The 24,789-nt window shown below is 36.5% G+C and overlaps 1 protein-coding gene across 5 annotated transcripts in view; it reads left to right on the plus strand.

Annotated features, from left to right (window-relative positions):
• Positions 1-24,789, plus strand: part of LOC127066103 (uncharacterized) — a 150,399-nt gene that overhangs the window by 34,833 nt on the left and 90,777 nt on the right. The gene's annotated exons all lie outside the window — the stretch shown is intronic.

Raw genomic sequence — 24,789 nt, forward strand, 5'->3', positions numbered from 1 at the left:
TTTTGCGGTCAGCCGATCGCAGTTTCCACCGAGCCCAACAGTAGAAACGGAAACAAAGCTGCGGAAAAAGAGAGAGAGACAGGGAGAGAGAAAGAGAAAGAGAGACAGAGCCCTTGAAAGCCACCTGCGCGCACTATGTGCAGGTGCATTGCAGTTTCATAGTCTTCGACCGTACTCACCGTCCGAGTAGAACCGTGAAGCGAACTGTAATCCTGTTTTCTAAATGTAACCCAACTTTGGCGAACATGTGTACGTCCAACCACAAGCCCTGTTCAACAATTTGTCTCCACGCCCAACATCCCACTGCATTCCAATCCCTTCCCTTCTCTTCGTATCCACAGCTCTTTGTCTTCTCTCTTTGACTACTTACTTTTCTCTCTCTCTCTCTCTCTCTTTTCTCTTTTTTTTTTTAGGCCCTATACTATTTTTTATGTACATATATATATATGTATATATATATACAATATAATATATATGTCGACGGATTTTATTTTATCCAACTTTTAAAAATTTTCACGAATTTTTCTCGATAGGATATTAATAGGGTTTTTGCTAATATTTGGAAAACTCGACAAGTAGAGGGATTTGATTCGATCATTATCGTATAATATTTTCTTGCAATATAGTTTGACAAGATCAGCAGTTTCTCTCTTCAAGGCAGAAGATTCTCGGTTAGTGGCGACATATATATATATATATATATATATATATATATATATTTATATGTGTGTGTATAGCAATCTTTACCAAAAGGATCAAATCAAGTAATGCAAACATATTCCAAAGTGCCTACTCACAACGATGTGGTCATCCTTTAATCCTCTTTAACTACCATAAAACTGGTGTGTATTAATGAGTTTACGTTGAAAATTAAATCATACGATTAGAGGTATAGTTCGCATCTAAAATATTTGTTCGACAATGTCAAGAATGTTATTTTTCTATTAAATATATATGATCTTGGGTACATTTAATGATCTCAATTACAGTAAATAAGGTCTTTTCTCTATGGTATTCCAATATACATGGACATGTGTGCATGCATAATACGAGACAGGTAGGATTGGAGTACTGGTCGAATGTGGATTAGAGAACGCGATAATTTACCACGTGACTGCTGCCAGTCCTTCGATGAATCCCATTACCATATGGTAATCACCGTAATTTTGTTATCATCCATCTCCAAGTAGTATTGAAAATTATTCATTAAATATGACTTTCACATCAGCTCGAAGATGTTGCTTGCAATTTTTGATTTTATTTATATTTAATCATATAGTATTACGTATTTACATTGAATTATTATTAACATTTCACGTTTGCAAATTACTTCAATATAGTTATACTTAATTGATATAATAATTTTTATTTTTTTAATTAATTAAAAGTAAAACAAGAATTCGGAACATTGATTGAAAATAAATTAATTTCGAATAAAATGATTAATCGAGGGAATGTAATACAGGTCTTACTTAATGATCGACATTTTTGATCGATAATTCAATTATTTACTTTATAAGAAAAAATCTTCCTCCGGAATATCCTGGTAATTGATTATCCTGTATTGACAATTATGAAAATTTACACAATTAATTTAAGTGAATGACCACAGAAAATGCGAAAATAATAAATCGAAGTATCGTTATACGTATTCAAATATAAAACATTGACGATTGTTCACAAATAATTAATATATATTTATACGATACTAATTAATTAACTCGATTCTCCCAAAAAATTTTTATCGGATAAAGGTAAATATTATATCCTTGATTTGGTGTAATTCCATCGTCGATGCAAGATGCACTCTATGATTATTTCGTATATATACGTACGTTTCGATAAGATCCTAATCTTACAATTGAATGTCTCAATGGTATACTAAAGGTTATCATTATATACCGTAAAGGAAAAATACAAAGATCAGACTTGTCGCAATTAAAATTTTTTTTTGTTGAAATATCGTTCGGTTTCCATCTATAGTTAACAAGGCTCGCTAGTGATACGTGAACGCAGACATCCAGGTGCAGCTATCACGCACGCAGGTATCGCGTGATGGGCAAGAACAATTTCAGGCTCTCGTCATCGCTCGGAAGCGGCTCGTAACTTGCTGGCTGGCAAGAACAATTAGCTACGAGCCCGTGGAATTGCCAAGGGCGATACAATTGGCTCGTTCCCGCCCTGTTTCGTCGCGATACATTTCTACGTGTTCCTTCTGTGAACGAAAATACACGTACGTAAACATACATATACGAACACACATACGCACATACACAACGATACTCCTAGTGATACTAAAGCACCACTACCACAATCAACAGAGGTAACACCACAACGTCGGCCAACGTGAGTTACTACCCTCGTCCAAGTTTCTGTCGACGGCTCCAATCTGGCAGCGACCGTGCGACATTGTCCAAAATCTCCGGAAACTGCATCGGGTTACGTTATATGAAGGCGGTATTCGCTATAAATAGGCTAACTCTTGCCTCTTCCCATTAAGCTCGCATTCGTAGCACGTTTCGTGCATTTCTCATAGCCGGACAGGAGGTGCCCTTGTTGGAACCTGTTTTTATTGCAAGATAATACGGAGGCGAAACGTTCGAACGCGACCTCGTTAAAAGCGTATTCCAACAACATCAAAAAACGAAAGAAGAAAAAAAACTCGAGCGAACTTATATTTTGCGAACTCCGAGTTCGATCTATTTTCAATAAAGAGAATTACCTCAAGTTTCCAACAACGGGATGATGTAAAGGTAATAGATACAAGCAAAAAAGAAAAAAAAGGAACAAAGTAGATTATATATCGATTCCTTTGTTCGATGGGAGAAAACGTTTACGCGAAGATAAACTTATAGTGTCTGTTCCCTATAAAACACCGAATCCGCTTTAAACGGATTCTTGATCCCGGATAAAGCGAGAGCCTTATTGATGCTGTCGAAACAATACGACCAACTTTTAAATAGATTTTTCTCGTGATGGGAGAAAGAGAAAGAGAAAGAGAAAGAGAAAGAGAAAATAAGAGAAAAAGGATAAAAATGAAAAATAATCTAAATAAATTTATAGGTATGTCCTTCGCGTAAAAGGACCATCGGAACAGGCGTTATAGTCTTTACTTTCCTCTAATTCTATTTTCTTCGCACGTGCGCATGAACGAGCTCAAAGGTCGAAGTCTAGGATGCAAGTTAAATCCATTTTGCTGGTAGTATACGAGGCGCGGTCGGCCAATGGCGAGTTTCCGACGACGACGGTGGCTCCTATATTTCAACTTAATTAAGCTGGCGTTTACATTATCGAATTTATATTTTAATAACCACGATTTAATGCGCGGCCTTGCGGCGCCACCTCGGCTACAGTTACTCCTCCGTGGCGTAAAACCACGAGCTGCATTAAAGCTAAGATAAAAATGAAATCCTTTTCTCTCTTTCCTTCATCGAATCGATTTCTACAAACACCACCTTCTTTGGTGTTATTCAATTTTAAATTCGATATCTAATAAACTACGATTTAAAAGTAATTTATTATCGATCGATCGATATCTCATTCGTCCGTAATCGATTGAAATCACACGTCTCGAAGGAACCTTTCCCTTCTGAACTCAAATCTATCAGCGCTCGAACTTTTCCCGTTTCACTCTGGGAAATGGCGGGGGTGGTGTTATTCCTGCATTTTAATTTCATCTCGGAAAATTACATCGGAATAAATATTTAAAGATCATGCAAGACCATTTTTACTTTACTTTTGGTTTGATTAAACGTTAGCCTCATAAGAAATTGTAGAATTTCTAATGAGGAGACAAAATTACATCCCTTCCCTTCGAGTAATTCCAAACTCCTCTCTCTTTCTCTCTCTCTCTCTCTCTCTCTCTCTCCCTCTTCCTCCCTTCCTCTCTCCGTCTCTCTTTCTCACCCTCTCTTTCCCTCACACACACACACACACATAAACAATATTGGTAAAGTTTCTGGTTCGCTTTTCTCCGGCGAAAAGAAGATAGCTTATGACCTTTACATTTTACTACACAACTTTCGCGTTTACTTGTAGGTCATAACAGTTAAACAACTTCGTGTTTATAATATTTATTTTTCTTTCAATGATCGTTTTCAAAGTTGAAATAATGTCAATGGGACATACGTAATTTTACTATTTGATTCATACGCGAGACTCGTTCGTACTCGTTCGTACTTGTTTAAACTCTTATTTGCTTTATTAAACTAGACCAACGTGTTCAAAGAATCGGCCAGTTCCTTTCTCCTGTCTATTTAGCTGACACATATCGATATTACTGTCATGAACAAGACACGTCTCGCGATTCTAGAGTTATGCCACTAGAATTCCCTTTATAGAATAGGCCACGTATTCGACGTTTGAACGAATCCGACTAACCGAATAAATAGAATTTCCGTTTCTATAAATGTGCTCTTGCTACGGCAAACATTACTTCGTAATCAAGTTCTTCTTTCGTATTTTCACAGTTTAAAGTTCTTACAATTTTATCATAGATATGGAACAACAAACCAAGCTCGATTTCACGTTAAATTAAAATTTAGTTCCAACGATCATTTACTCGGTACACACTTGTGCTTTTCCTCGACGATTCTATCGACTTTTTTCTTTTTTTTTTCTTTTCTTTTTTTTTTTTTCTTTTTAGTTTCTTTACCCTCGACGACGTTCTCAGGGCATGCTAGTACCTCTCTTTTCTCAACTTTCTTGATAAACGCTCATGGCAACTCCAAGGATCTTATCCGGCCAAGAATAGGATTAGGATTTGATCCGAGTGGATCATAATTTTCCGTACAGCCAAGTATTCGGAGCTCTTGATCTAGTGCGTTCAAACGAACCTCTCTCTCTTTTTCTTTCTCTTTCTATTCATTTTCAATGTTTTAACGTCTCTCTCTCTCTCTCTCTCTCTCTCTCTCTCCCTCTCTGTCTCTCTCTCTATCGTTTTCTCTTAAATTAGTTCATACGAAAAATTTTAATAGCTTGTTAAAATGTTTTGTTTAATTGTTTTATATAACGAACTTTGAAGTAATCGATTATACAGCATACAAACATACATGTACATGCATTGCTAGATCTCGTTAAGGTTCGTTAAGCCAGAAAATTGTAGGAGTTAAGTAATATTTCATAAAAAACTATTTTTGTTCGTTGAAATAATCAAGTGGGCCATATATCCAGTCGGAAAAGCTCTTGTTGCTCGTGGGGAGAAAAGAAAGATGGTGGTATTTGTGAAAGGATGAGGGATGCGAATCTCTGAGTGGAATTTTCGGTAAGCTTTCGCGAAGCTTTCGACGAACGAGTCGGTCGATATAAACAACGGCGACAGAACGTAGACATAAACGGCAGATATTCTGTGCTTCTAACGCTGCGTTTCTGAAGACCTCTCGAAAAGCAAGGGGACCCTTTGGGTAAGCAACGCTCTTCAGAGATTCGTCGGCATGCTGCCTTTGATAGCTTTTCAAAGTGCGGAGGCGCGTCCATCCCATCAACACCGGAGAGTACCTTCTTCCCTGGTACCACAGTTTTCTCTTTTTCTCTTCCTTTCTCTCACTTTTATCCTTCCCCTTTCTCTCTTTCTTTCTTGTATCTAACTCTCTATCGTCGCATACCCTTTGTACCATTTTGTGAAATGCAAAGAGGAACATGCCGTGGTTCGAGCGGTCACTTGGCACGAATTCGATATACATATACACACATATATATATATGCGCTATGTACGATATGATAAGTTAGTGTGTGTGTGCGTTTGTGTGCGTGTGTGAAATGGAGAGAAAGACGGTGAAATTTTAGAGAAAGGAAAAGAAGAACGAGAGATACGTTGTACCGGACAGCTGGTTTGACATTGGATCGGTTCAAAGCTGGAACACGGAGAGAGCCTGGCATTCTATGCATGTGAAAGCTCTTCTCGACTGGATCGACCCTTGAAGGACTTTTCTCCGTGAGAACTTCTCCACAGAAAATCACTAAGGAGATTCGAGAGAAAGCTATGTACTTTCGAGCACTGGCTATGTACGTCGATGACAAATCGATACCAATCCAACTGTCGAGAGCTACAAATTATATTTTAATAAATTCATTTCGTTTATAATGAATTAATGATCGATTTACTTTCGTTTCCCGTCGGATATTAAAAGGATTGACCTTTTGGTGGTTCGTCTTTTATACGGCGAAAAAGAGAAAGAGGAGAAAAGGAGAGAAAGAGAGATGGAATAGTAGATTTATGTATCTTACCAGCAGAAAGTGAACGTCCTCTTTTCATCTAAAAGGTAAGAAAATGTAGATAGGATTTTTTAGATGTTATACTATGATATGGTTTATAAAAAGCCTTAAGAAAAGTAATTGTCACACAAGAGATGGTTAAATACGCAAGTAGGTATTTCGAGGAGGTAAAAGAAGTATATAAAAAGTTTAGAATGGAGGAAGAACAATTGAACGGTTCTACTTAAGTTAAATCGTTTTTCGATATCGGCGAAAGCAGCAGCAGCAGCAGCACAGTAATTACGAGCTTCCTTTAATGGAGGCAATTCAATCGTCTTTGTCTTCGCTCCCTGATCACGATTTTTAATAGAAGATGGAGTTAATGGAAGGTAGACGATGATGAAGAAGATGTTGGGAAAAGGCTTGTTCAACGATCACGTTTCATTCTGGTGAACGATGGCATGGCGAACGGTTGGGTTTGGTTAAATTTGCATATATAATTTCATGTGGCAGAAAGCGAAATTCCGTCAATAACTTATTATGCATCCACGATAGAACGTGTCGTTCGTTTTGAATATGAATGTGAATAGATCGAACGATAATCCAAAACTAACCAGTATGCGCGTATGAAAACCTGCTCTAGTATGAAAACATATGAGCGTTCGTTGCTTGTCGAGTTATAATGTTTTATTTTGTTTTTCATTCTTTCTTTTTATTTTATTCTATTTTATTTTATTTTTTTTTTCCTTTTTGGAGGGCTATTCATTTTTTTATTTTATTTTTTTCTGTTTTTCTCGAAAATATCAATGAGTCCGCGTCACGTAACACGTACAACGACAGGACGATATTTCTCTCTAATTTTTATTTCGCTCGTAATGCTCTCTTCTCGTGACCATTTAATGGCTACAATTTATCCGAGAATGAACGCATTTTCTCATTATTTCGATCGTTCTGAAAATTCGTAAATATTTGTAATATATATAAATGACTAAAAATGCCTAACGAACGTTGGGTAATTGTAGTATGAATATTTAATTAAGATTTACTTAATTCCGTACAATGCAGTTGTGAGTAACGATTATGCGACTAATTTACAAATTATTAAGATATATCAAGCAAGTATTCCTTTATCTTTATTAGGTTTTATATATTTTTTCTTTCGGCTATCGAATCGATTAGATTATACATTATATATGTACGTGTGCGTATTACAAGAGAAATAATGAAAATATAATTTCGTTCGCGTTCGAACTAGAGATCGATTCGATCACGAAAAATCTGTTATCGTACGAACTTTCTTTATCGATTTTTATCGATATGTTTTCCTCAGCTACAAAAAAGAAAGTTGCAAAGACTATATACAAAATGACGCATATCGTACAATTTACAATATACCAAAATATTATACACAATTATTCTTTCATAGAAAATCCTATATGTTTTCCATTAACTTTTACATCTTTTATTGTGGAAAACATTATTTGTACGGTATATTAAATACCTTAGAAAACTGTTACTTGCATTCATTGTTCATCGACTTTGATTGTTTGTCGAAATTGATGCGAATGATATTATGTGCGAGAAAGAAAGAGAGAGAGAGAGAGAGAGTGAGAGAAGAAGGGAGGGAGGGAGAGTGAGAAAAAGACAGAGAAAAAGGAGAAAGGGAGAAAGAGAGTTTATATTTCATAAACGTAAATCCAATAGCGGAAGCTTTTATCTTCGATATATTTTATTTCCTATTTGCCGTGTTCCATTTTAGTCGCTGCTTCGATAGACGAAACATCACGAAAACAACGTTTCCAGTTTTCATCCAATCCATTTCGCTTAACCTACTTTCCGTTTTTACCTATAGTTATACATATACATATATATATGTATGTATGTATATATATATGTATACATACATACATACACACATACATATGTATATATACAGATATATATGCGTATATATGCATGTACAACGACAATCAATAATAACATACCAGTCAATTTCATGTCTCTGAAAAAAAGTTCATATTCCCATCTACTTCATAGAGATAAATAGAAAAAAAATATATAATTGATCATATATGAAATTTGTGTATCGAATGTATTAAAAATCCTTACAAGATATGTTACAGAACACATTGTGTACACATACATTCACATAATTCACCATACATACATTCTCACTTTGTCCTCGCGTGTTAAACAAAAGGCGAATAGGGAAAAAAAAGAGTGACCGTAGTTTTGGATCTTTTTTAATAAATTATTTCGTGAATCGTACTCAATTCTTTTTTATGACGTTGTATTATGTTGTTCGTTCTATAGAATCTGTAAATCGAAAGACAATAGAAGAATGTATGATTCAACGAACAAATATATTTTTTCCTTTATCTTTTTTTCATTTATTTTGCTTTTAAGACGCTTTGACATATGAGCTTTCAATGTTGTCGAAAATCAAAGGAAGACGTAAAATAGAAACGACAGGCGAAACAAACTCCGGCACTCCGTCAAAACGGAATATCTTCGCATGGTTACAACGACGTGCGACGAGGAAAATGCTCGCTGACTTTTCTTCGCTTCTCGAAGAGGATGCTGGCTTTCCTTTCTCGATGCACGTACTTACATACGTCGAGAAAAGAATGTGCATCGTAGATACGTTTACGACAGAAGAGGAAAAGGAACAGGTACTTGCGAAAAATGTCGTTATTCTGTCGTCTGCGTCTCTCTGGTTTTATAAGCTTTCTAAGATATCGAATGTCTGCTAAGTTTTATGTGCATCTATGTATTTACCAACGTAACGTTGGCAACGACAAATATATATTTTTATAAATTTTGCAGCTTAGAAATAGCTTATTAGAAAAATCGACTCTCTCTCTCTCTTTCTCTTTCTCTCTCTGTCTATCTCTTTCTCTGTGTCTCTCTTTCTCTCTCTCTCTCTCTCTCTCTCTCTCTTTATTTCTCTTTCTCTCTCTCTCTGTTTGTCTTTTTCTCTATATCTCTCTCGTTTATGTTTGCATACATTCATATACGTATATGAATGTCACCAATCAGAAACACGAGGAACTTCTATCGTAAAGGTCATGTAAACATACGAAGAGCAATTTATGTTAGTCCATATATAACCTTCTTCGAGCGTACACGTAGAAATTTCCTAAGGGATAGACGAAACGATCTCTTACGGTCCACTTAAAATCACGAAGCGCGAATTACGTTCGTTAATTCACCGGAATGGAGTGGACCCAATGGTAGCTCCAATTTGGACGAAACGTTGGATCTGTTAAAAGCGTGGTCAAAATCCTGCCGCAATTCCGGAGACGGAGAATACCTTGTGGGAACAACGTTAGCGATTCGAGGAGAAGAAGAGAGGAAGAGAAAGAGAGATGGAATAAAAGAAGTCAAGAGAAGGTAACGACATTTTTTGGTATACTTTTTCACTCGAACCGTACAAAGTTTAATTACCTAGTTATCACGTTTTGTTGCGTTACGCGTTTTAGAACGTTAATTCTAACTTTTCGCCAACGGCCGAGCTTTTCTCCAACTAGAGTACGCAACAGAGTGAAACAAAAAAAAAAGAGAGAGGGAGAGAAAGAGAGAGAAAGAACGTAGCTAACTTGTAGACTAGCTTCCAGTGTGCATGGATAGGTCAGCGAGATTTTTTTGCACGTTGAATGGAAAACAAAACAAACAAAAAAATAGTTGGAACATCGATCACACAGGGCGAGCGTCGTTTGGTGTCTTTTATTTACGTGAAACATAACTTCGTTACACACGACCTAAACCTGATTTCTGATTTTGAATCAAATCATACCGGAAAAGTTTTCCATCCGATATAATTTGATTTCGAACGACATGAATCTCTCTAGCTGAAATGGTTGATCATGGTTGAAAGCGAGTAATATAACGAGTTTGAGAAAAGACGAGGTGGTTAGAAAGAAATAGGAAAAATACAGAATTAGTTTTTCAAGCGTACGTATCACTACCTTCGGTAATTATAAACGGAATTTTCTTTAAACAAAGAGTTTGCAATTAGCGGCTTAATAACTTGGTCGCTTTGTAGAAATTGATTAGAAAGCAATGACTGGCGAATGAGGTTTGCAAGTACGAACGTAAGGACTTTCGCAAAAGGAGAGAATTTCTCTATTGTCTAACCTGCAGGGACTTCTCCACCTCTATCTCCTTCACCCCTTCTCTCTCTCTCTCTCTCTCTCTCTCTCTCTCTTTCACTGTCGGCTAAGCCAATTATCGGGCCAGCGGAAATACGGAGCTTCGGCGAAGACTAATTTATGCCGGCTTCCTTGTGTGTGATTCCGCTCTGAGATCGGAAATGTTTCCTGATTACCATACCTCGAGTTTCCAGGAAAGCCGACGACAATCGTTTCAAGTGATCCCGTTTCTCTCTCTCTCTCTCTCTCTCTCTCTCTTCTCTATTCGATTCGTTTCGCGAATATAGCTATGCTTAAGTTAGGGTCTCTGCAAATCCTCGAACGATACCACTACTATCGCTGCTTTTTCGATCCATGAATGTTAGGTAAGCAATTCGCCACTCCTATAATAAAGTACGTTTCCGTATTTACGAATCGATATAACCGCATACCGAAATCATTGAAAAAATATAACTTGATTGATAATTAATTTAGTTTTAATATTATACAGAGTTCTCTATGTCTATAGAAAAGAAAGCAAGAAAGCATCGCGATGGTAATTTTATCTTGGCATCTTGAATATTTTATAGTCGTCTATTTCCAGAAGGATGAACTTTTGGCCCAGAAAACTAAGGTGGTTAACTTTACCAGAATTCGGTTAAATTACTCCCAGTGTAAATTCGAGTTCCATCCGTCTTGCCGTTTTCCTCGCATCACACTTTCTCTTCTCCTTCGGCGAGCTCAACAGTTTCTTGATATTCTTATCTCGGGATGAATGAAATAATCCTCTAAGAAATGAAGTATGATTAATTTCAAAGAAATACGCTTGAACGATTACGCGTTAAACTCAAACACTTATTATGAAGGCAAAAGTTAGAGAAACGGAGGTAGAATGAGTGCTTTTTAAAATCTTTAGTCTCTATTCACCATTATAGTAACTTTTCCTTGGATATTAACTATGTATAACAGCTATAGTGATTTTCCTACTTTGTATCGTAGATTACTAACATAAAAGTATATATTATTATTTTGTAATAATCTTCGATTCGCGTTTGTTAAAGTGTTTAATAAAAGAACGATTAAGAACAGTATGAAATGGCATTACGATGAATTTACATATCTAACATTTCACGATAGCCTCACGTTATCCTTTTGTCTTGATACGCTAATACAATTAGTACGCAATCCATGCCAGAGCTATTCGTACAACGATACAGCTTTAGGTCCAGTTCTACCATAGAGAAAGGGATAAGATGATTCCATTTCGGTATAAAGGCGGATGTACAGGCAATTGCATTGCGCATCGATTAACCTCATTTCCGGGACGACTGATACAACGTTAGACCCCTATTAAAGGTTTTAATGTCGAGAAAGTTCAAGGGATAAGAAACAGATTAAGGAAGAATTTGATCGGAAGAAAATAAAGATAAAGATGAGATAAGATAAAATGACTAACTCGATTTGATATTCTGAAGAAATCTAAAAAGATAAAGAAAAAAGGAGCAGGTAGAATATGTGTGTGTGTGTGTGTATATATATATATATATATATACAGATATACCGAAGTTAATACTGCAAGGAGTCTGGATAGGTTCGACGATCATCTCTGAGGAAGATTAAAACTTCCGCTCTAGTGAACTTTACATTAGCCTTTTTTGCTACTATCTACATAGCTGCTGCGTCTTTCCTTCGTCCTACTTACTCTTTGCAAGAGCAAATAAAAAAAACAAGTAGAAAAGATAGAAAAGAAAGGAAGAAAGAAAGAAAGACAATTTTCATTGTAATAAAATAAAATCCAAAAAGTTTCAATTTGTTAAAACAGTCCTATAAAACTTTCGTCACGATGTGAATTCTACTTTGCAACGACAAGTAAACATATAACGGTTGTAAATAGTCAATGAAAATAAAGAGTTGAAAAGGAAAATGAATGGGACATAACGGGGAAGACAATGGTATAGTCTTTGTAGGAGTCTGAAATAAGACGAAATGTAATAGATGGAGTCTCTCTAGAGAACACCACAAATCAAATATTTTTTTCACTTGAAAAACTTTCGATTAATTACTATGAAACCATTTAACAATGTTCTCGATTCGTACTAAATAATCTATAAATAACGAGTTAATCTTTAATTATTTTGAATTGTGAAAATAAATATGATTCGATGAAGATAACATCTTTCTTTTTTTTGTAATACTATTTATGAATTTTTAAATTATTAGTAGAAAATTAATACTTCAACTTTCGACGAGAGATAAACTATAATTTCATTGGAGCTAACTCGAATTTATCCATGTAGGTATTTACATATGTAAATTTTAAGTTAAACCCATGGAATAGAATACTTGTGAAAATGATGCATCCTCACGTATATGAATGGCTATCGTACCTAATTTAAACGTAAAACGTATATTTCTAATCTTGATCAAGTCAATTTAATTGAATCATTTATATACTTCTACATTTTTCTCATAAGTAATATACATCATTAAATTCGTTAACTTCTGATTCAAATACGTTTAATTAATATTTTGTTCAATGTTAAACTGCTTAAAGATTCAAATATCGATGTAATATATTATATTCGTAGATTATTATTATCACTGTTAGCTCATAGATGGAAACGTATTCAGTTAACACGTGTCTCGGTGTTTGTTTGTATGGCGAAAGAAAATTGTAAGAGAGAAAATAACCAAGGAAGAGAAGGAAGAAAATTTTTATTGTAATAATCGCGATGATCTCAACTGTTAAGGGATGCCATTTGGAAAGTAGGTAATGTCTTTGCATCGTTTATACATAAGCGGTTCACCTTGCATTTTCACGTTCGCTGCATAAATGTGATACTGTGTTGCTCGTAGAACAGAAAGGAAGATATATATGTATATGTATGTATATATATATATTTATGTATATATATATACACATATATATATATATAAAGAAAGAGAGAGAGAGAGAGATAAGAGGAAGAGTGTAAGATAAGCAGAAGCTAAAGGAAGGATAGAAGAGGATAGAAGTATATAAGCTTGTTCGCCGGCTTGCAGAAACGTAATGGGTCCTGTTTCTGCTTCTTGCCTGAGATAATAAGGAATGATATTAGGATTATTAAAGAGCCTATCAGCACGCGCCTCTTGCCACTTCACATTTCGGAGGTAAAGATCCTTACTAAAGATTTCGAGTGTTTTATTTTAACCGTGAATGATACCTTTCGCGAAAGCTATATCTGAGAAAAGTAATGGAAACATTGCAAAATTATTATTTTGACGTTTTTAAAATCGAACGATAGGTAATTTCAATGCAAGGTCGTTGAACTTTAATCCTATTTAATATTAAACGATCGTATCGTAATACTTTTTATTTTTCGTTAATCGTTTTATATCGTTCATAAGTTGCCCATCGTCAAATATTACTTTTATTTTTCTCATATTTTTTTTTCACAATTTTTGATATAAATGAAAATCCCACTTAAAAAAAGGAATAAATGTACTCTTTAAATGGATGTGAGCTCGATCTAATAAAGCAACTTCCGGATTCATGAATATATTTCATTTTTAATGCGAAAAAGGATAAAGAAATATGTAAAATTATAAAACATGTTGGAAAAACTGTCAGATAAAGAAAGAAAAGCAAAATATTAAACAGACGAAGATAACGAAAAAAATAGATTTAATTGTATCAAATTTGATTAAAATATTTATTGCTTTCAGATAAAAAACGTTCATCAAATATTTGCCTTTGCAAATATTATCTTCCACGTATACGCATCTTAAAGTTTAACGACTTGAGCATGAAAATAACAATGAGCACGAAAGCAGCGTGTTTTATACAATTGTTCGATTAAGATATTCGTAAGGGAAAGGAGGTAAAAGCAGGTAAAGGTAAAGAGATAAGAAAACCTAAAAAAACAGTAATATAATCGTAAAACAAAAAAAAAAGAAAGCGTACCGTTCGCCTTGTTCGCGTCAATTTTTATTTTTTTTCCTTCCTTTTTTCTCTTTTTATTATTACTACAGTATATAAATAAAATGTTATGCACGTTTTATATCGCGTGTTAAGTACGTTAAGTCTGACCAGTGCCGAGAATAATTACTTGATGTAGAAGAAGCATTTACTTAAGCAAGTACGTATTTTTACTTGGAAATAATTCGACAGAATTTTTAAAAGAAGTTAACCTGTTACAGCGGACACGATCTTTTGTAGTCGGGGCCTCGCATGCTTACTGTAGGTTAAGTAACTTTAAGTAGGAACGATTTGTCGGCTTTACGAGCCATCGAAGTGACTAACGATGTCACGGAGTATATGGTACTGTAATGGGTGAGATGTACCCTCCTGTTGGATACCATCTTATGTACCTCATAACTCGGCCAAGGATGAGAAAAATGCTGTTGGATTATTTTGATTTACTTGGTGAGCATGTGCCGGTGACGGAGAAGAGGGGGTAGTCAGAAAGAAGTATGAAAAAAAGAAGAAGAAGAGAGAATGGGAGAAAGAGAAAGAGAGAAAAGTTTTTCTCATAAATTTCCTTTATTAGGACACTCAAAGAATTCGTACTCATCAAAAACGAAGAAGATAACAATTTTTTCAAAGGGAAATAAATTAATAAATATATATCTATATATATATATATATATCCCATCGATGAATATTTTTCTTCTTTATTTAAAAATTTTTTTCTTCTTCTTCTTTTCTTTAATTTTTTTTCTGTGAATATTTCGAGGCAAACGATATTTTATACTGTTCTTTCTCTCTATCTCTATCTCTCTGCCTTCCTGAAAATAGATGGTATGTAACGAAGGGAGAAACAACGGCTGCAGCAGCTCATTAGTACTCAATATATCGCGAAGCGATGACACGCAGATGGAACGACTAAACGCGTACGATTCTCAGCTGGCGACGTGTCGTTCTCAGCTTTCATACATGTATACATAGTCAACAGTCGCAAACGTTTCGCGAGACCAATAGCGAACATCTGCAAATAATGATCGGCAATGTACGTTCGCTCGCTTACTCGCTCTACCTTCCTCCCATACTCTCTGATCTCTCAGTAAATTATCGATATTTCTCATAAACGATGAACGAACGCACGAGAAAGCGAGCGGACGGAAAAGCGACCAAACGGGAAAGTGAGCGAACGAAAAGCCACGCAAATACCTTACTCTTGGATTTATATAGGGTTGTGATCGATTCTCAAACGATACGACGTACACCTATTTCTCTCGTGTTCACTGTTCGATGAATCGAAAAAAACAGGAATATAGAAGAGAGAGAGAGAGAGAGAGAGAGAGAGAGAGGAGAACGTAAAAATTAAATCCTAGATTACGCGACTCGTCGAGAGTAATGAAGTGTATTCCAATCGAATTTAAAGAGAGAGAGAGAGAGAGAGAGAGAGAGAGTTAGTGAATGATTAACGTAAACTCACTACAGGAATAGTAGTAGAAATTCGTAACTAAATTAAGCAAATATTTGTTTATTCGATATACACCGAAGGAGATAAGTAAATCAAGTTAACTCGTCGGATTGGCAAATCGTTTTATCGATTAAATCAAATCACAAAGCTCGTGCAAGGTCGACCAAACCAAAATTGATGAATTATTACAGTCGAATTTTTCTTCATTTTTCTGAAAAAAAAAGAGAGAGAGAGAGGGGAGGGTTATGCGGGATAGCATTAGCGAGATTAAATTGCATGGCATATAAAAGAAAAAAAATGTGAGAGCAAAGGTGAAAAAAATCTCTGGTGAAATCCTGGACAACGCCTTTAAATCGAATGTCGAGCTCCGTTCGATTTATTACTACTCCCGGTAACTCTTCGATCTTCTTCAACGTGAGAAGCGAAGATAAGATAATTCAACGTTTTATCTTTCACTATCTTCGATCGTCGTGACGATAACGCGTTAATCGTTTTATCAGGTAACAAAGGGCTATAGGTTATTTCGAAACCCGATAAACGAATAGAAGGTAATCGTAAAATTCGTAGCTAGGTATTCTTTTATTTATGTTTCCTGCAACATAGAGAACATAGGTATTCGTTGGTGAACAATATATACTGACCCTGTTTCCTAGGACATCGATCAAAGTCACAAATGTTTAGATCCACCGCTCTTTTTCCCGGTCTTGTACATACGTTTGCTTTCCCCAGAGAATTTCGTTCTACATTAACGAAGACTAATCATTGTTACCAGAGCGAAGGAAGCTAGCTAAACCAGTGGGTCTATCCTTAGAGAACGTAACCTTTCTTTCTCCCGATTTTATTCGATAAATTAACCATAAAACAATCGATCTACTTTTCTTCGATTTTCGATAAATAGGTAGGATCAAGGAGGTCGAAAAATTTTCCAATTTTTATCTTACCAATTCTTTCGTTTTTTTTTTTTTTTAAATAAACTGTACGAAGGTAATAACCGTAATACTGATCAAAGAAAGGAAGCACGAATTCCGTTCACTTCAAATTCAGTTCGCGTCGATCGTAGAATTTCTCGAAGGGAAGAAGCACGCGCGAATAAATACGTTTACCAAAGAAAAAAGTTCGAGGAAGTGTCAAGAAACGTCGCATCCGAAGTTCGTTTTCAAGGATATCTGGTATGCGCCATAGTCAGCTAGACATAATGCAGCTTCGGTCCGCACATAATGCTGATAGTTGGCTCCGATCCCAAAGACTTGCCTCACACGAACACTAAGGACCACTACTACTAACACGCTCTTGAGGGAAGAAGGAAAGGACTAACTCGGACGAACTACTATCCTGTCAAGCATGTTACCTTCTCGTAGGTTAGCCTTGCATGTGCGTCCCAAAGTAACACGACAACGTGTGGCCTTACAGCCGACCTCTAACGAGGGGAATCCGACACTATTGATCTAAGCGAACTTTTCTAGAGTTCTAAACTTCTCTCTCTCTCTCTCTCTCTCTCTCTTCTCTTCTCTCTCGTTCTTTTTCTCCTTTTTTCACTTCAATCATTTTATTAGTCACAACGAACTCAAAACTCTATAATAAAAATTTTATCAAAGATTTTAACATTGTCACATAGAACAACAAAATTTTCCAATCTTTCATTACATCTATCTATACATTCAGATTTTTTCCTTCAATTTTAACTCTCCATACTGTTACATTTATTTTATTTCATAAAGACGACGCGCAGAACTATTTTTACCATAAAACATATTCGCGATTTTCAATACGCCTGTAATATCGTTAGTTTCGTTTATCGGTGCAACAAAACTTTTTTAAATACCATATTTTCGAACCTACATATGTACGAAACGGAATGAAAATAGTTTACAGGAATCTGGTATAATGAACAAAACTAGATTGTATGATTTTGTTTGGAGTTAAGGTTGGAGATTGTAAGCGAAGCTAATGAAGAGAGATCGATGGAAATACGTATAATGGTTTTTACGGTTCGTGAAACGTTGTTAGTGAGAATTCTCTTTTCTCTCAGCGGTGCGACGGTAGATTGTTCATTTTACGCAGGACACGTTATAGTTACTCCTTTGTCTCAACCACGTTCATTTGGTTTAGTTAGCCGTCGTGTTGTAGCTTTGTAACATAAGGTGAATGAGAAAGGCATACGCAAATAGATAAAGGAAGAGAGAAAGAGAGAGAGAGAGAAAGAGAGAAAACTCGGACGGCTGATATACGGTTAGCATTGTTGCACGGACGACTACCACTTTCTAACCCCTGCCCTCATCACTCCACTTGTAAATGGGCGGCAGAGTACAGCGGAGGGAAGCAAAGGGGTATTTTTTGCCTCAGTACATTAGGAACGTGATATTTCAAGCCGAGATCCTCGTAACATCGGCCCAACGTCTCTTCCTTCCTTCTCTTTCCTTTTCCTCTATCTGTACCAGCTAGCTCACGCATACACTTACTTTCTCATAAGGATTTATTTAGGATCTACGAACAATCAGACTTGGTTTTCAAACCAAGAGAAGATTCCTCCAGTGATTCTGTAAAATAAAAAGTAAAGAACGATCGAAGCCGATGATCAAAGAACTTTGATGTTAATACCTCATCAAATGTATAACTCTAAATCGCAATTTTTTTCAATAGATTTCCCTTAGGAATCATCGATAGATCGTCAAAAAATATTCACGTAGGATAGAAATAAAATGTAATACGTAAGTTCAAAAGTTTATTTCCATTTCGTTCGTTCATTCGTAGTGAAAAGAGAGAAAGATTTTGCCCTCTTCCAATTCCGGATTAAAGTTTCATCCGGCTTTCCTTCCGATGGGTTTGCACGATAAAAAGGTTTCTTTATTTCTTTTTTTTTTTTCTTTTTCTGTCTCTCTCTCTCTCTCTCTCTCTTTTTCTTCTAAATGCCCCTTCTAATACACGAACTTTAGTACCGTTGTAACACGAAAGGGAAAGCACGAGAAGGAGAAGATAAATTTTATAATGCACTGAAAAGATCCTTGGAGATTCGTTTGAGATCCATGGAAAAGTAAAGATCCTTCTTCTGTTAACGTTCTATATCGTTCAAGAATGAAAAAGCAGAAAAGCAGAGATTTCTTACCGTCCAATCGCCGAACCGATATGGATGCTCGATCGAGTTTTCAACAGCGACAGCGACAGCGACAACATAAAGAAAAGATAACCGCCTTATTCCGTTCTTTCGACAAAGGTCAGGGCTTATGGTTTATCTGCGAAAGCCATGTTGGTCAGGAAGTTTTCAACGGAGCTGTTCTAAAGTGCCGATCGCACGGTCACATTCAATCGACCGAACCAAACTCTAGTACGCTTTCTCTCTCTCTTTTCCTCTTATGTAGAGGTTGCTATTTCCCCGAGTATTTATCGCCGGGGATCGTCCGCTCTCGAATGATACATCGATCGTATTCCATAAAAGGAGAAAAAGAGAGAGGAAACTTTGAAGTACGTTTGGTACATTCATCGTCGATACGAAAAGAGACCCGACAAATTTTCAAACTTCTTCCGAAGTGTACCATTAAATTCTACGCACTGTATATCTTCCCGATTTTACGTCTTGGAAATTTTTATCAATTTTATTAACAAATTTTTCATGGTATACGCGCGAAATATCGTACCGATGTCACGTTCAAACGCATTAAAGTATTACCTCGTTCGATCATTCTAATCGTTTTTGATTCCCCAACTCCTCCTCCTCTCCCGTTCACCCTTCTATCGTATCTCTCTATTAAAAGACAAGATAATGTGCTGTAATCCTTGTTGAATCAGGAAAAAAAAAGATATAAATAAAGTGAAAAAAGGACTCACGTCGTCATCCTTCGAGCACAAAATTATATAGTGGCATCTCTCTACCCCTATTTAATCCACGATAAAATTTCCAAGTACCTATCTCGAAATCCATGAGGTTTAACTCAGCTCGTACGTAGGAACGGTTGAAATTTTTTACCTTAGCCATTCGTTCGTTCGTTCGTTCGTTTCGTTTCGTTTCGTTTCGTTTCGTTTAGTTTCGTTTCGTTTCGTTTCGTTCGTTCTTCGTTTTCTTTTCTTTTTCTCCCTTTTTTCTTTTTAATTTTGTTTTTTCCTTTCTCTATTTATTTTTTTTCTTTCTCTCACGATCGAAGTTTTTCATGTTCGAAGCTTTCATTCGAGCGCACTGCCGTGCTAGTCTGTATCACGCGCATTCGAAGAGAAAGAGAAAGAGAAAGAGAGTGAGAGAGAGAGAGGGATTATCGATCCACTTACATGTAGAATCTATTCGAATCGATAGTTCTGCGCAACTAGAAACGTTTCCAAATATCATTCGTAGGTAATACGTACCTCGAAATACCAATAATCGCAGACGTTTACAAGATATTCGTAGGATCGCGTGGATCCCATAAATTTCTCTCGATTCGTGTTATTACTTTCACAATTTCTTCCTAATCCGATGCAAACGATGCAATGCAAACAGTGTTTGAACAAAGTATTACAAAATGTAAAATCAGAAATTACCAAGCATAAGCCAATTTATTCATAACGAAATAAAAGGAGAAATATCTAAGAAATATTATATACGTATATTCTTCCCAAATAATATAAAAAATAATAAAAATGAAAGGTATTAGCCAATAATTCTTTACGTTTTTGAATATTAGCGAATAGTCAGAAATTTGTTGTCTTAGAAATGTGATTTGTCCATCCAAATGGAAATCAGCTTTATATTTCCACGGATGTTCGGCATTACGCCAAAGCCGATTATGATAACTCGTCGACGTCAACCGTTGGGGCTTGTAAGGGGTTGGTTGCATGTAGCACGAAAACCGTTGTTTCTCCTAACCTATACCGATAAAGGTAATTGGCCTCGCTTGGTTTCCCTTGTACGACGAGAACGATTAGTCAAACTTCATGGGATGCCGATATCGAGAACTCATTAAAGCGATAATACCTATATTAGAAAGTAACATAAGTACATAAATAATAATGTTAATGAATTTCATAGGATTGTATTCGTTATGGCATGAAAAAGATATAAAGATAAAAAATGTAGAAATATAATCAATAATATTTATAAAAAGGGATAGTAACAAGTACGTGATACGATAACTACAAATATCTCTTTGAATTTCTTCAAATTCGATTCGTGTTCTTCCAGTATTATGTGAAGCAATGTGCATCAGAGAATGTACTCTTCCAGTTCGTTTAGTATCGCATTTATCACTCAATGTCACCAAAAGTGTCTTCGAGTTTGGAAACGTTGTTCGTTTCGTGACTGTCTAACTCTTGTAGGAAAATAACTGTTCCGAAGCGATCGTGTGCACGATCTTACGACGATCTGTACATGCTCGCGTGAACATTATACATATTTATGGAGCAAAAGGAGAATGGAAAGAGAACAGGTATATATGTGTATGTATATCTACATATATATATATATATATATATATATGTGTATGTAAAACGATGGCATAGAGAAAAAGGAAGAAGAAGGATAAGAGAAGGATAGAGAGATATGACGGTTCAACAGAGTCAGCAAGGAGGGAGTGAGATAGGTGTGAAGCCAATTAAAGTGCAAATGCATGGAGATGCGGATAGAATGCCAAGTAGCATAGTGACTAGTGACCAGTCATAAAAGCAAAACTTAATCCACCTAATCGACAGCCATTGATCTCCAACGGCAGAAGAACGAAGAATATTCAAAGGAGGGAAAAACGAGAAACATAAAAAGAAAGAAAAAAAAATAAGGGAAGAAAGAAAAAGAAAAAAGAAAAATGAGTAAAGAGACAAAAAATCAATAGGAAAAACGCCATTTCGTTGAAAATCGCAAGAGCAATGATCTAATTATCTAGCAACATTGTTTCACGAAGGACACGTCGACTTTCTATGTTGGGAAACATACATATGTAGATACGTTGTGTCCAGTGTCCGACAAAGCCATGATAATCGATACGTCGACTCTCGAAAGCCACAATGCAAATTTCGAAAGCGAACACCGCAATACGCTTACATATCATTTAATTGCTAAATTCCGAGAGTATTGTTAATACTAATTATCGGTTAAACGTTCGATAGGTGTAGGATGTTATTTCTCGCACTTTCAAATCAATTTATACTAACGACAACAAACAGAAACGCGTCCCACTAATCTATCGCAGGATAAATGGTTTTACGAAAATCTGAATTTTCTGTTATAAAATTGTAATGAATTTTAACGTTGTTTGTAATGGAGAAAGGTCTAAATATAATCGTTAAAACGGTCATTTGATGAGGTAAAGGATCGATTAGCGACTAAATATTTACTCGAATAGTCAGAAAATTACTATACCGTTCAAAAGGATTAACCAGTGCGGAAACGAATCGAGTTGGTACAAGTTACGATGAGAATACAGAGAATAGGAGGGTTTCCTAAATTACATTGTACATTACTTCCTACATGCTTGTTTCGTGCCAATATCGGAGCTAATGAACGGCCTTGGAAAAGCCATCCTACATGTCCGCCGATCACCGTTTTGTCTATTACCATGGTAATGTGCGGAACAAGCTGCCTAGGTGATACGAAGAGATAATTTGTGAGATGAAGAGAGAGAGAGAGAGAGAGAGAGAGAGAGAGAGAGAGAGAGAGAAGAGAACTCGATACTACTATTCTTGTTCGAACGAAAATTATTATAGTCACGTACACATCGTACTAAAGAACTTACAGTACAGTGTTAAAGCCTCTCTCTCTCTCTCTCTCTCTCTCTCTCTCTCTCTGTCTCTCTCTCTTTCTCTTTCTCTCTCTCTCTCTCTTTCAACTCCTAAACACACTCGAAACATCTCTAGCCAGCTTTTGGGGTCTCTCCAAATTCGGTAGGAGTATATCGGCTTCATTAGAATTTAACGTCGACGCAAAGTGAGCACTAAGTGGATCTCTTCGTAGTACCTATCGAAAGTCGATGCCACCTGGAACCACGTTCTATCTCTCAGGATTTTACTTCCTTGTCGTTTTTATTTCTTTTCTCTTCTCTCTTTTCCCTTCTATTTCCTTCTTTTTCCTTTCGAATTCTCCGCTGGAATCGAGTTTCGTGGTCGAATGAGAGATAAGTCCAATTGATACAAAAAAAAAAAAGAAAAAGAAGAAAGATAGAGAACATATTTTCATGGAATGACGGGAAAGGCGATCGAAGACGATAAAATGGGAAATTCGGAAAAATCGATTTTTCTGCACTCGCGCGTACAATAGAAAGAGAAAGAGAAAGACAGAAAAAGGAAGAAGAAAAAAGAAAAACACAAAGTAAGATGAATCTTCGTAAGAAGCGAACAAAAATAACGATCACGACGAGACTAGGGCTTGTTTACGTCTATCTTTAAATGCAACGATTTTACAAACTCGTTCGTGTACGTGAATGAATCTCTCATCCATATTCAAGGGCAGCGATGAAGATATACATAACACGAATATCCAGTAATAGTGGGGTGGAACGGCGTACCCGATGCTAATCAGCGTGACATCTATTACGTGACGGTCGCATAGTCGCGTGCGTATGAGGGGGTGCGCGCGCGTGTGCACACACACTTTGGATTTAGCCCAATTTGTGATTTGTGTGTCTCACCGATGCGGTACACCATAAATTCGTATATCTATAGTACGAATACAGTACTTTCTAATATTTTCGAGTAAAGTGGACAACGTAAAAATTATGAGAAGAGAATATACCGATGAAACGTAAGAGTTCGATTGAAGAATCAGAGAGTACACGAGAGAGAAAGAGAGAAAGACAGAAAGGAGATAGAAGGACGGATAGATCTTATGTATTTGTTCGCTTTGGATTTCCTTTACCGACGCCTATATATAGACGTTCTCGTCTCTTCTCTCTTTCTCTCTCTCTCTCTCTCTCTGTCTCTGTCTCTCTATCTCTCAGTATCCTCTTCTCGTTCACTTTTTCGTTTCTTTCTACAAATAGCTTTCTTCGACGCAGCGCCAGCACGCTTCTTCTACAAAGCACACTATCCTCCCGCATTTTATTCTCTCCATCCACCGTACCTTTCACGATCTTCCAGCCAAGATTTCTTTTTTTATTTTCCCTATATCGATGTTCTTCTCTTTTATTTTCTTTATTTCTCTCTCTCTCTCTCTTTCTCTTTCTCTTTTTATATATCTATCTCTAACCCCTTAAACAAACTCTTGTAATCGAGCATGGATCGATGGATTAAAAATCCAATTTGGAATACTGTCCGGCTTTTCGTCGGAGAAAAGAAATAGAGACATTTCTCGATCTTTCTATCTATCTATTTCTCTCTCTCTCTCTCTCTCTCTCACACTCTTTCTCTCTCTCCCCCTCTTCTCTACTCCGCGTTCACTGTCCCGAATACCTTCGCACCACAAAATCCCCTGAAATCTAATCCTCTCTCGAATATCCTCCCGGCACATTCACGGTCAGGAAAAGCATCCGGAACTGGAAAAGTTTTTCCGAAATTCGTTCTGTCGAGAGAAAAGCACACCGTCCTCGACTGGCGACGCTAAAGGCGGCAGAGTTGGCAATAAAGTTTTCTTTATTTTTACTACCCCTTTGGCCAAGTACCGCTCCCGTATTTCCTTGGGATATTGACATATCGGGGGTGCCGGAGCTTCTCCTCTTAACGCCCTTTTTACACTGCTCTGGAATTTATGTCTTCTTTCACCCTTCCCCGCTCATCCAACTCACACTCCCCTTTTTCTTTTCTAGAAAAGAACCTTTACCTTACTCCTCGTTCATTTTTACTTTTCTTTTCTTTTCTCTCTCTCTCTCTCTCTCTTTCTCTCTCTCTTTCTCTCTTTTACTCCTCTTCTCCTTTCCTTCTTACTCCTTTCCGTACTCCGACACATCGTATTCCGGCCACCTGGCCTATCTTCAACCACATTTCCTTCGTTCAAGGCAAACGATCAATCACGCTTACGTATCTCTTACGTCTTTGCCGAATCAAGCAGAAATCTCTATTAAATGTCGAATTCTTTCCCGTTGGCACGTAAACATATCGTTTCGTTCTCTTTTACATACATACATTTCTATCAGAGTCCGAAAATGTTTTACAAGGACTCTTTTAAGTTCTCTTTT

This window comes from Vespula vulgaris, chromosome 9 (genome assembly GCF_905475345.1).
Source record: "Vespula vulgaris chromosome 9, iyVesVulg1.1, whole genome shotgun sequence".
Lineage (NCBI taxonomy): Eukaryota > Metazoa > Arthropoda > Insecta > Hymenoptera > Vespidae > Vespula > Vespula vulgaris.